Here is a 13,747-nt window from a genome sequence, read left to right on the forward strand (position 1 = left end):
TCCAGGTCAAACCTTCTTCCCAGGTTTGAGGAAGGTTAAGGCCTGGCCTTGCAATGCATGTAGCCTTCCGCTGGGAACTGGCCCTCCTGCCCTAAGACCCTTTCACCTTCAGTAAAGGACAAAAGCAACAAATGCAAAGGAGAACCTGCCCTGAGAGCCAGATAAACCTGCTCGCTCCTTTCCACAGGGTGAATGGACCATTTCCTGAGATGCAGCTCTTGTGTCTGCAATAACAGCAAATGGTTTGTCTTCTGAAAGGTGGGAGGTAGCTATCACCTAGATTGCTGTTACTGGAGCTATCCTGACCATGGGTATTGACATGGGTATGGAAGATACCACTGGGCAATGATCCCTCTAGCCTTTCAGTCTCCGTGATGGGTTATTCTGTAAAATAACGTGCATCAGTCTATGAATTGGAGCCTCATCTGAGTCACTAAGTAGCTTCGCTGCAGTTAGGCACATTTAGATGCTGCCTTGAAATCCTTCTCAAGCCCATGTAAAGCTCTCAGATGGGAACTTTGTGGGGTTGTGTTTATAAGCGGTGCTTTAAATGCTGGACTCTGTCCCCTGGGTTGGCAGCCCACCTGCTTTCCAGCAAGGATTCGGGCAAAATCCCCAGTGCTATCTGCACCTGGATGCCAGAAGAACAGCCAGGCTGCTCTCCAAAGCAACATGGGGAAGAGCCACGAGACCACCCCAGTGTCCTGCAACAGAAGCTGTCAGGAGAAGCCTGAGCAGACTCTCAGGGGTGGGGTTCTAATGCAGCACTGGTGGCTGTGATGTGGCACCTCTCATATGGGCTAGCCTCATCCATCTTTGCTCCCCGCAGCCCTGCTACTATGAGCCACCCTTTCCAAGAGTGACACAGTCCTTCCCGTCTGCTGGAGACTCACCTCCTTCCCGGGCTGCCTCTGCCATCTGCTCTCCCCAGGGCACCAGCAGCAGACCCTGCACTTGGGGTGACCCCAGAGGACACACACCTGCACCATGGTGGGTGGTTCTAGACAAAAACCCCTACGGATCAGCCAAGCTCACATACATCCCAGGCAAGAGCCCTGTCACCTGCTGACAAGTGACATAGCATAAAACATAGAAACCTTCTCTGCTGCTTTACCCTCTCCCAATCCAGTATAAATCACACCAAAAGGCAGAAGAGGTAGAAGCCAGTTAGCTTTTCCCCCTTTGCCCACTCACCTGTCCCTCTGCCCACGCACCCTTGCCCAGATGGGAAGCAGAGGCTCCAAAAGGCCAAGAGGACTGTCCCTCAGGTTGTCCAGCCTGGTTGGAAGCAGAAGGTCCTGATGCAGGTGGCATGAAACCTAGTCTTGTGAGAGCTCATCTTGGAAGTGCACAGAGTTCAAGACATGGTTTGAACTTGGCAGCTCCCCTCCAAGCTGCCCACTCTTCCCTTGGCGCAAGAGTGAACCTAGGATGTGTCCCAGCTGGAGTCTGGGATCCACTCTCCTCTATGTGAGGCTGCAAAAACAAAGTGACAGAGCCTGTAAGATGCAGAAGGCCTCCCCCTGATGTCACTAAAAGGGAAAAAAAAAAGACAGTCCATTGAAAATACAAGCCCAAACGTGTTTCTTACCATTTCCATACATAGTACGGGGCAACATACCCTCTGCAAGGGCATTTTTACCATGTCTGTTGATCCTGCCTTGTGCCCACTCAGGCTTGTATTTAACTTTCCACAACAGACTGTACTCAGCTTTTGGCACAATAAAACAAATAGGTTTCTTCCTTTTTATTTGTGCATGTCATTAACATTAAACACGTGATGCTGCAATGACAATGGAATTGATGGCTTAATGGGTTGAATTTTAATTTAAGTAATATTTCCATTAATCTAAAAGCTCTCCCTTAAAAGTCTGTAGAATTTATTTATTGGAAAAATTCCAGCATAATTCTACTGAAAATTCTCCTCTGAATGATAATATGTCAGACTTTTAAGGCTCTCTTCTGGCAGGTTTTCTTTTCGCCTTTGAATGTTACTGACAGAAGAATACATTTCTCACAAGTCTTCTGTGTAACAAAAAAAAAGACAAAGAAAAAGAAAGAGGGACTGCTGCAGAAATCACAGTAGGTGCAGAACGCCACAGCCCCAGATCTGTCCCCTTGGCTGGAGGAGTGCATCCCAGATTTGTTACTGGTTTATTTTAGGTTATGGAAAATGCAGAAGATTAAAAAGGCAGGGAGAAGCAGATGCCATGCAGGCAGAGGCAGCTAAAAGCCAATCTCCATCCGAGAGCGCAGAGGCCCTGCACCCAGCACAAGAATGTGTGTTGAGGCAAAGCTGAGCTGTGGCAGCTGGGGCTGGGACAGAGAGGTGCAGCTGCACTAGAGGAGGCGAAGGAGCAGGCGGCATTCCTGCTCTCGGAAAACAGCAAAATCCACCGTGCAAACCAAATAAACGCTGTCCTCACACCCCGCATGTTTGTGCTCACTGGCTGCAGAGCCCAGGGGAGCAGGATGGGGTCGGAGCTGCCTCCAAACCCCAGCTCAGCCTGCAGGTTTGCCCCTTTCCAGCTTCACGCAAAGGGCACAGCTCTGGTGGTGTCTCCTCTAAGCATGTGCCATCAAGGGGGCACACACACACATCTGCACATGCTTTTCCATGAGACAACCCACCCAGGTACTCTTCTGTCCGGACTTGTTTCAGGGAGAAGAGGGAAGACTAGAGACACGTGAGAGTTGTCGTCACATCGCTTTGTGCTCTGCTGGGCGACACACGCAATCCCTGGCAACTCCAATTAGGCAACGGAAAGTGCCTAAATAGGACAGCGCGGAGCAGCTCCCCTGGGAGCGCAGCCCCGAGCTCGGGATGCCACAGCTTCGTCCAGGCACATTTGTCCAGCCTCCACCTCCCCCAGCCCGGGGATGAGGTGGTTGTGCAAACAGCGGGGAGGCACGTGAGGATGACTACCTCTCTCCTAAACGGCAGCAGGCTCCCCGCCAGACATCCAGCCTGGAGCCCCATGAGTCAGCGCAGGCGAGAGGGGCCCACTCAGGCAGAGACACTGGGCTTCCCTCCTCCCCACAGCACCCGCCTGACGAAACTGGCCAGCCCCGGGGCACAGCCGAGGCTCTGTGTGGGCATCAGAACAAAGCACAGGAGCCCAGCACCATCCCAGGGCCAGGCCAGCACAGCCGGATCCTCCATCCAGCTGCAGCTGCTTTAGAGAGTTTAGATCCAAAGTGAGCACACTGAGATACCCACTTGTCTGCTGTGGACGGAAGGGGTGGACGTCCCCACGCCGCAGCAAGTCCTATCCTGGGCTGCACGGGGGCTTGGAACAGGGCAGCACTGAACTGAGACCCTGAAGACATCCAGAGCAGCACTGGTGGGCAGCACTGCTCTCCCCGCACTGCTCTCCCCACTACAGACCCAGGGTAAGCAGCAGGAGTGAGGTCTGGGTCAGGACACAGCATCTCTCTCCCTTCCTCTCCCCCATCCACTGCCAAAACACCCTTGGCTGTACCGAACGACCCTGCGCTGCAGCCAGCAGCGTATTCATTTTAATTTAGGGTAATTGTCAATAAGACTTCAGAAATAAACTGTACGAAGCAGCAAAACCTCAGCACAGAAGTTGCTTAGGACTTGGAAGCGCTTCCAGCTCATGAGAGCCTGTCTCCACCCATGGGTTGCACCTCCAAGACAGGCTGGTTTCTTGAGCAGGGAAGGTGGAGCAGCTCCAGCAGCAGGCATCCAGCAGCTGGAAGACTTTCCACTCAACTGTCTAGCTCAGCAGTGGGAACACATCGCTCCCAGCAACTCTGTATGGGTCCAAACAGAACCCACTTCTCTTCCTTGCCAACAGTAGATTTCTTCTGGAAGATGGCACCAACACCAACCCCTCAGTTTCCTGGTGCTTGCACACAGCCACGTGCTCCCTTCCTGACGCAGCCCTGTCAAGGTCTGTCTTTCTCCAGGGTTGGGGAGGGTCAGGAAAGGCAGCCAGCCCTTCGTGTGTGGCCTGAGCCTGGTCAGCATCTTTCACTCTTCATCACTCAGCCATGCCTCCCGCCTGCGCTGGCTCTAGATGTCTCTGTCTCTCTCTCTGCTCCTCCCCCCGCTCCCCATTGCATAGACCACTTTTGTGATACATCTGAAGAAAGCCAGTGAAAAAGACGTTAACTCCTGCCTGAACAATATAAAATGCTCCCACTTTTTGCCACCCAGAGAGTTAAGTAAATCCACCTGCTTTCTGCTACATGCAGCATACTGGTGCCGACCATCTCCTTGAAGTGTTGTGCAGGGAAACACATCACTGGGACACAGCCATGCCAAATACCTGGTACAGAACACGTTGAAGAAAGTTGCTCTTATTGGCAGCCATTCAGTTAGTTCATAAAGCCTGCAGAGACAGATGAGGACTTTGCTTTCGCATGCCTCGTTCTCTTCATCCATGCATTGTTCTCTTTCTTTTTCCCTTGTCTCCCTCTCCACTCCTAGCACCTCCCCGTGCCCACTCCAGGTTTCAGCCACGGTCCAGTCAGTTGGGCACAGGGCTGACTGGCAGCTCTTATAACTGGGAAGCCAATTCACACCTCTGCAGCCGGCTCAGCCCATATCACTGAAGCCCTCGGTGGCTCTTTTTCCTCATGTGGGAAGCAGTTGTGCTTATCTACTTTAGCAAAGATATTATTTCCACTTAATATACCTAAGAATAGCATGGGGTGTTGTTAAATTAGGAATCTAAGGTGTGAGAGTGTGTCTACGGACTGCTTTGCACGGCCACACACAGCTCCAGGAGAGCCATCTAGGATTTGCATCCCCCGGGGCTGAACTAAAAAAAGCAGCGTCAAGATGGCATCTGGAGGAGCCCATCCATCTCCCTCCCAGCAGGGCGTTAAGCAGCTACGCTAACAGCAGTTGACAGTGGGAAAGTTAATGGGTGCATGCATTAACCTACATAAGCGTGTTTAAGTTAGGAGGGCTATGCAAAAATCAAATGGGTTAAGTTTCCAGGCCGTCTGTTCCACAGATCGTGAAACCAGCTAAGAGGGCTTGAGCTCTGTCTTGGGAGGGGAAGTAACGTGACTTCACATCATCACATTTTTTACCTCAGACTCATCAGTGCAAACCAGTACGAGTGCGCGCATACATGTGTGTGTCTGTATATGCTATCTCCCTACTACCTCCAGAAACGTAGACCTATTAAACACGTGATAGAAGAGGGGTTTATTTCTTTAGACTCAGAAATTTCAAGTTTAAACACACCCCTACTGTGTTCACTGGTCCAGGTAAGAGCCAGCATCAGCTCGCCATGGCTTGGCACGAGCCCAGCGGTAGCCACCTAATAGATCTGTGCCATAGCATCAAAAGGTTACGGTGAATTTTTTTTCCTTGAAATAAGCAATAGACACTACTGTTGGGCTTAACAGAAGATGCAGAGCCTTGAGGTAAATATTTCATGATAAACAAGAAACCTGTGTAAACAGCAAGTATAGATATATAATTGATGGCAGATGCACTTGGGACTGGAGCAAGATCTAGAACACTTGGCTTTAGACACAGTATCCAAAGTAGCTACTTCTCCCTCCAGGACTGACCTCTGACATGTCCTCCAGGGCAAGCTTGTTCAGCTCAGCTCTATCTAGGAGCTTGGGCTGCCCTAGAAAGCTTGAGCCATGTGGGCTGGGAAGAGGGAGAGGCAATGGGAGCAAAGCCAGACTTGGTGAGTGGAAAATCTCTTCCATAAAAGCTTGTGAGACCTTTAAGGATCATCGTAATGGCTTTTTGTTGTAGTAGTTGCAGGGATCATTTTTTAAAACAAAGAGATAACATTTGGTTCATTTCTTTCATTTTGGAAAAGGGCAGCTCCTAAGCCCTTATCGTTAAGAAATAAGAGCAGTGTTACATGTTCAAACAATTTATGTGAGGATCCTGCCGTTTGTTATGGGAACAGCAAGTACAACTGCAAGTCCATTATCATCCCTCCCTGCCTCTGCATGCACAGCGTGAGCAAGTGAGGAAGATTAGGGGTAAGAGCAATGGAGCCTGCAAAGTCAGTGACAAATATTCAGTACTTAAAACTCTCTCTGAGGCTTCCCACACCGAGGCGAGGCTTTGCTTTGGTCAGCAGCCAGACGAGGACCCGCTGATTTTTCTCCAATTTACTTCAAGTCTCAAAAAATAGCAACCTCTGTTCGTGATCTGCTGCCTGAGACACAAGCGACTCAGTGCCGCCGCGGCACTCTCCCGATGCCCCGATGAGCAGTGGTGACAGGAGGTGGGTGGCAGAACTGATACAGATAAGTTACTAGCATTGGAAGGAGCTTCTGGACACTTGCCCATGTTAAAACCTGCCAGTTTTATCTGCCTTTTTACTTAAAAAAAAATTAAAAAAATCACAGAGCAATGGCGTTACATTCTGGTCTTGTTTTCAAGCCCACGCTTCCTCTGACCTCCACTCCCCATATCTTCACCCTCCCACTCGCAGCTAATCTCTCCCTGCCTCCCCTTGTTTCTCTGTTGTTTCTGCAGAAAACACGTTTATGCTGCTGCGAGTCTGCGGCAGCCGACAGACCATTTCTCATCATAAACCACTCCTGGCTGCGCAGCCAGGCTGGGCCCCGCTGCCCGAGCACTCGCCAGATTATGGATTTTGAGAAGAAGGAGCCCTGCACACGAGAAAAAACCCCCACATCTCCTGTAACAAGCACCCGCACCAGAGCAAGCACAGCGGGATGGAGGAGAAGAAAGAGGAGGAGGAGGAGGAGGGGGAAGAGGAAGAGGAGGAGGAGGAGAGCAGGGACCAGGAGGTTTCGGTGCAGCCCTCTGTGGCGTCTCGCGCTGTAAGTCCTCAGCAGCGAGGCCGTCATGGGCAGGGAAAAGGAAAATCAGTTACCGACAGGCAGCAAGGAATGGCAAGGCACCTGCTGGATTTACTTAGCAAAAAGCCTTTAAACAAAGAGAAGGTTTCTGAGGAGTGGAAGAGATCAAAATAGCAATTTAAGCAGCTTTCTGAGAGCGTGGTCTAGCTGTTCAGGCACATCCTTCTGTTCAGCGCTTCCGCCTGCCGATGTAATTAGGCGCAGGTGCAAACGGAGGGCCCTGGAAAGACGAGGCCGTCTGCTGTGCCACCATGCCTGCTGTAGCAGAGAGATGTGACGTTCCCATCACGGCGACCTGTTGGGGCAGCGGCCGATGCCGGGCCAGGTTTGGGGGGCAATTTCCAAGGGAAGGTGTCCATCCATAAATGCGAGGTTGTTAGCGCCCAGCCAGAAGCCAGCAGCAGCAGGAGAGCCCACCCTGTGCCCGGCTGCCTCCACTGCCCTGTGGACACAGCGGTGCTCCCGGCAGGGGGTCGGGGTCCAGCATACCCGAGTCCCCGGAGGGGGTGGCAGCTTTGCTCCAGGCTGCCAGGCTGTCACCGAGGGGTGAGGGGGGCTGGCCGGCAGCAATGTCCCCTTCAACCATCGCAGCTGAAGCTGCTGCCAGAGCAGGCGGCACCTTGACATCGCTCCTGGCAATGATGCTTTAGCATGGGCAAAAGCAGAAAAGGGGGAAAAAAAACTTACCTGGGGAGATGTCACGGTTTTGGCCGGATTGGCCGATCAGAACGACGGATGGCCCTCCCCACCCCCTCTCCTCAGAGAGGAGAGGAATAGATGAGGAGATTTACGAGTTTAGAGAAAGAACTAAACTACTTTAATGAAAATAATAATAAATAAGAAAATAGTAAATAATAATAGAATAATAAAAATTAAAGAAAAAAAAGTATACAGTATATACAAAACAGTACCCAGCTCCCAGGATGACGATCGCGTCACCAGCAGACACAGGGAAAGTCCCAGACTGGAGTCAGCGACAGACAGGAGCTGAATTCCGGAACTAGAGTCAGGAGTGCTCGGATCGGGATCAAAGGCAGACGAACTGACAGGGTCCTCTTCAGACGTCGGCCATTGAAGAAAGAACGAGCCAGAGCCCCTTGTCCCTTTGATCCCTCAGCTTTTATACTGAGCATGATGCATATGGGATGGAATACCCTGTTGGTCAGTTTTGGGTCACCTGTCCCGCCTGCTCCTCCCTGCAGGTGGGACCCCTCTACGCTTCTCCGCTTCTGACCCTCTAACGGGGCAAACAGCAAAGTTAGCTGACCTTGCGTGTTATAGCAATAAGTCTAAGCAAGAGCCTCTGTGTGTACCATTCCTTGGTATAACCAGGTCTTATCACTCTGAGAGTGAACAGTTTCTGAACAATATGCTGTTAATTTCAGACTTCAGAAGAGGCCCAGCTAAAAAGTAAAATTGCAAAACAGAAAATTGCTTCTGTTTTACCTCAAACCAGGACTGGAGATGACTAAACAACGCAACAAGACCCGGAGCTGATGAGGTGCCAGGGGGCCAACAGGGCCCCTCAAGACGAGGGCCAGCCCCCATTACGGACTTGCTGCCTTTGGAAAGAGGGGAGCATTGAAGGAAACCCTCTTCAGGAAGGCTGCATGGGCAGCGGAGGAGCGCCTTGCTGGGGGAGGAGAGAAGGAATCGGGGGAATTTGCTGTAATTGTTCAGCCTAATTGTAATCATGTCCTCAGCCTCTCCAGCGGCATTCCTTTGCCTATGGTGTCTTCCTCCCCCTTCAGAGGGAAACAGATTTACAGGCTCGGCTGACATTATTCATTTCAGCGGAAATTTGAGAGGGAGCCACTTGTAAAAGTCTGTGTAAAACAACAAAAGAAAAATGGCAGAGGGACAGGGCTGATAGATATTGACAGTTACAGATGTCTTCATCTGCCTGAAACAGAAGAACTGCATGCAGTACTCCAGCCACCTGCACCAGCAACAAGGAAAGAAAGAAAAGGAAAAAAAGGCATAGTTAAAGGACAAACAAGCCTCTAGGTTTTGGAGAAACCTGCGTGTCCCTAGACCTGCGCCAAACTGCTTGCTGCAGGTCCCTGCAGCCTCACCTGAGCCAGAACAGGCCTGCCATGAGAGGCCAACACAGCTACAACACTGAGCCTGAAGTACAGCATGGTAACTTCTAAAGGAATTGAGATGTGATAGGAAGTACCAAAGCTGTGGGAACAGCAACTTTGCTCCCTTCTGGCTCTTCTGTTGGAGCCTCAGATGCTTTGGACAGTGATCAATGAGGGGAAAACAACAGCATTTTCCATCTGTACTTGCTAAGCAGACACACTGGTATGAGCAGCTGCTGTAACCAGGGCATCCCACTGGCATCTTCTGCCCATGAATCCGTGGCTGGAGCAAGATGACTCCTGCTACAGAGGTTTGGAAAACGCACCGCTTTATAGAATAAGAAGTTTTGTACCAGTGAGAGAAGAATCAAAAAGCGATGCTCCCAGGAAACATCGCTTTTAGTATCAAAACTCTGGTGTCAAGGCACTAAGTGAAGGCTGCCAAAGGGCACGGCCAAATGTGCAAAAGCAGTGTGGCGCTGAGGAGTTGATGGCTGCAGCATCCAGAACAACTCTGGCACCCCAACACGTAGCAGGATTCAAGGCCAGATACCTGGAGGGTCCAAAAGCCCTGGCTCTCAGGCCAAAAGAAACACATCTCAAACTGAAGCTACAAAAGCTTTCTGGAACAAAAGAGACAGTGCAGAGGAGGGAAACAACCACCTTATGGGAGCAAGCAGCAAATGAAGACTTTGAACCAGAGGTCAAAATGTAGATATGAGCCCTTGAGAGCAAAGGCATCATGAGATATGGGAGCTCAGAAGAGGGCACATGGTTGAACCTCCTTGCCTGAATGGGTCTGGCAGAGCCACAACCCAGCAGCATGGATGGTACTTGCTACCCCACAGCTTAAGGAATGGCCTAATTTCAAACAGTGCTGACTACCAAGCAGGTTCTCACAGAAAATTCAGGCCATATTTCAGGCCTTATAAATGCCTGAAATCCTCACCTTAAGCAGCTCTTTGAAACCACCTGCTCAGGAGTCACAGCTCAATGTCCATGTGCATGCACATGCCTGGTGTGCACCCTCATGTTCAGCCTCTCCTGTGCCAGGGAAGCACAATTCCTGCACACAGCCCTCCCTGCTACATCCCTCTCAACCTTTTCTCTTCCAACACTGGAGGAAGCACTGGGACACCACTGGGGGTAGTGGGGGGGCCTTGCTTAGAGCCTAGGGCTACCAGTGGTGTCAAGGGCATGTTGGCAGGGACAGGTCTCTAAGGAGCAGATGGCAGAGAAGGAGGAGGAGGGGAACTGGTCTTTCAGTAACAGAGGCTGGATGAAAATACAAGTGTAAAGGCAAAAAACCCCACCCGTGTTGGTGCGAAATCATTCCTCTCACAAACACCAAACCTGATCACCTGAGTGCTGGGACTGCTGTAGAATACTTTAATCAGTTTTGGGAATGCTTGTGTCCAAAGCCCTGGTGAAGGTTGTGCTTGCAAAAGAGATAGATGTGCCTAAGCCCCCGGCCCGTTGCTCAGCACCACAGTGTACCTGATGCTGCCATTGCCATCTGCTAAAATCTGGCCTTTTCAGCCTCCAGAGTGAGGGAGGTGTGGGTGCTTGGCATCCGTTACCTGCATTACCAGAAGGATCCTGTAAATACTCCCTCAGCCCCTCCATTGGAGTGTTCAGTTCCTGCAGAGTATACTCTTTCCTCCCAGGTGCTAATCACACCAAGGATGCTCTCCACCAACTCAAACCTCCTTTTCCTCTCTACTCCACAATCCCCACAGATGGGGGATCTCCGACCACAGAGATACAGAGCTACCGACCGGTTCACTGTCCTGGCAGCAGTGAGCAGGAAACTCAGAAGCTTTAGCACCACCCCCGTGGACACGAATCCAGCTCTCCTGTGTCTCCTAATGCCTTTTGCCCAGCAATGCTTCATGCAGAATTAAATTCATACAGTTGAGCACACATTGGCAGAGATGTGCATCAGAAGCATCATGAAGGTGCCTCTCAGAGTTCTCTGTAATTCCCCAGATTCTGTAACTGAGTGCTGTAATTGAATAGATGGGAACGTCAGCAGAATTTTCTATCGCTTATAGAGAACAAAAGACTTAAAATTTAACCTGAGTGACCTCTGAGGGCTCAAAACCATGGACTCAATAAAATGCATGGCAAAGAACACCAACACATTTGTTGGAAGTTTTCATGAACATTTTTTTTCAGCTAATCTTATAATTTATGAGTCGGGGAGATCTGACTCATGATTTTGGAACGTTTTGGGGTGGCAGAGAAAGATGCCCCATGCATGTTTGTATCTCACTGCCTCTGAAAAGGTCAAGACCACTCATTAAGTTGTGTGTAAATGCTCTTGCAGATAAAGCAACCACACAGCTGGATGAGAGATGTACAATGAAGCGGTGTGTATTATGTTTTATGGAGTAGGATGCTATTTCACTGAGGGGCTGACCTGAATAGGCAGCTTGATCTCCTTCTGCCTTTGTAATTTCCTGAGATCTTGTGATGTCAGACAAGGTTTATGCAAAGAAAATGTTACAATATCCACCGTATTCATGTATCCACCACACACTAGAGGTGTAAACGTGAGATTTATTTCTGCAAAATTCACCTTCACCTCTCTATTCTAGTCAGTAGCATCCTTTTACACAGCTCAGGTGAATTTCCATACTGAGCTAGAGAGTTCACCAAATGAACAGATTATGCTATGATTTACTTTTGGGATTAAAGTATCTACTTACTGCTCACCTATTTCCAGTCATGGAACCTGTAAACGGGCAACCCTGCAAAAGAAAAATACAAGAAAAAACTCGTACACGTATATTAAAACATCTAAACTTCTCCTTGCTCTTCTTAGGAAACAAACAAACAAATCAAATGTATTTGAAATCATGAGCATATAAAGAAGGATTTGTTTCTATTACCGTAGCAAGCAGGATGCAACGCAAACTACTGAAAGGTTCATAACGATGCAGCTCTAAAGGGGTTTGTGTCAGAAACACTGCAAAAACAAACATGGAGCTATAGAAATCCAAGGTGGTTTGCTATGGCTGACTCTTGTTATCCAAGTTAACGATGCTGCCATGTCACAGCAGCACACCCATGCCTGGTGGGTCTCCAGCGGTGCCGTTTTGCATCCGTGGAGCTGACTCAGCCTCCAGAGGGGCTGCCCAAGGCTGCAGGGCCAGTGCCCTTCCTCGCCTGGGGAGGGGGGAGTGGGGCAAAAACCAGGGGGTGGGGGCCTTGATCACGGCTCTGAGGGCTGGAGAGGCGGGAGGGGAAGGGTGAAGAAGGTTAAGTGCGAGGAGCACTAGGAAGGGAAACACCTCCCTGTTGTCCCTTCCCAGCAGGAGCCACTTCCCTGCATTCCCCCCTGCCCTCCCTCCACAGCTCTACCCAGCTTGGCTTCTCAGGGTAGAGGATGGGCAAAATAAATGATGAAGACGGTGGCTGGTTTTCTGCCAGAGGCTTGCACTGCCCGTGTCTGAAACCAGCCCCGTGTGCTGCACTTCATGCTTAGTTATAGCTTTGATTTTATTTTAAGCAGGTAACTCACCTTAAGACATGATGTTGGTTTAAGTTCCCAGAGGTAGCCAAGAAAACAATGTGTTGGTTTGGTAATAACGACCCTTATTGTCCAGCAATTAATAAAAGCTGTGCCTATTAACATGCCATTGATGTTTGCACTGAATCATGTCTGAAACCTGTTTGTTAAGCCAGAGATACCTCATCATCCTGCTGGTTTTATCAGGCACAGTTTTTGGAAGTTCTTCCTCTCCTTTTTTTGGATCTAATCACCCATTTTCCTGCCTCCTCCCTGGCTCCTGTGCCCAACGGCAGAGCAGGAGAGGGAAGAGGAGCTGGCAGTAAGAGCTCAGGACCCGGCTACAGCAGACAAGAGCTCAGGACTCGCCTCCCAGGACCTGGCTTCCCATTGCCTTCAGTCTGCGTGCACGTATTGCACCAATCTGCAGTTGCAAGTTCAGCAAAATCAAAGCAGCATAAGGCTATCGTCATGCTGCAATGAACCAGACCATTGACATCCAGGTGAAAGTTTCAGAGCATCAAACACGTGTTTCTCCTCCTATAAGGGCCACAGCTAAGAAAGGCTCTTCTGCGTGAGCTTCGGAGAGGCTCTCTCCTCTAATTCCCTGAAGAAAACCCAAAAGCAGAAAGCGAGACCAGCATTGGTATATTGGTTGATGGGTACAAAATCTTCTGACAAGTCGTTTGCTCGGCCCTGATTGGAAAATATCTTTAATTAAAACACCACATCAGAATCCTGAACCAATTTCATCCCAGCTCCGCTAAGTGCTTTGTACAAAACATTAACTCTAAAATCTCATTACACATTAGCAATCCCTGTGACAAACACAAATGATAATTTAGCTCTAATGCGTTCTGGAGCAAGCCATTTTTAAGAGAGGCACATGATATCAGCTTGCTAGGAGAAGGGGAAGAGTTGAATTTATCTGTCTCTTTATTTTTTAAACAAATGGCTCAAGCCGTTTCAGCAATGGGCTGTACAAATCATTGTAGTGTGTAGATGTGACAGTGCACAGCAGCTGTTTAGCCCAAATCTGGCACTTGAGCCTGTGCTGGGTTTTGAAATCCCACCAGCAGTGCCCAGTTCCCAGGTCTTTAAGCATTCAGAGAAGGGAAACAGGGGTGGGGAAGGTGGGGATGTTTGTTGATTTTACAGGACAGAGGGAGAGGGAAGCGTGTCCGGAGACTGCAGGTTACCTGAGCTTCCACAAAAGCACAGGCAGAGTCAGGGAGGGGGAAGGAGAAGGCGTAGCGCCGGCCTGCAGCCATTGTAGCTGGCTTCGGGGGCAAGAAGCACGACTGCAAAA

The 13,747-nt window shown here is 49.8% G+C and overlaps 1 long non-coding RNA gene across 1 annotated transcript; it reads right to left on the minus strand.

The window, feature by feature from the left end:
* Window positions 1-1,206: 1,206 nt before the first annotated feature.
* LOC128906555 (uncharacterized) lies at window positions 1,207-12,954 on the minus strand. The gene is made up of 4 exons (XR_008465219.1): window positions 12,451-12,954; window positions 11,643-11,677; window positions 7,752-8,779; window positions 1,207-1,476 (listed from the first exon to the last, which is right to left on the minus strand). It is a non-coding gene; the product is annotated as an uncharacterized LOC128906555 (long non-coding RNA).
* Window positions 12,955-13,747: the final 793 nt, after the last annotated feature.

The sequence above is a fragment of the Rissa tridactyla genome, chromosome 3 (assembly GCF_028500815.1).
Source record: "Rissa tridactyla isolate bRisTri1 chromosome 3, bRisTri1.patW.cur.20221130, whole genome shotgun sequence".
Classification (NCBI taxonomy): domain Eukaryota; kingdom Metazoa; phylum Chordata; class Aves; order Charadriiformes; family Laridae; genus Rissa; species Rissa tridactyla.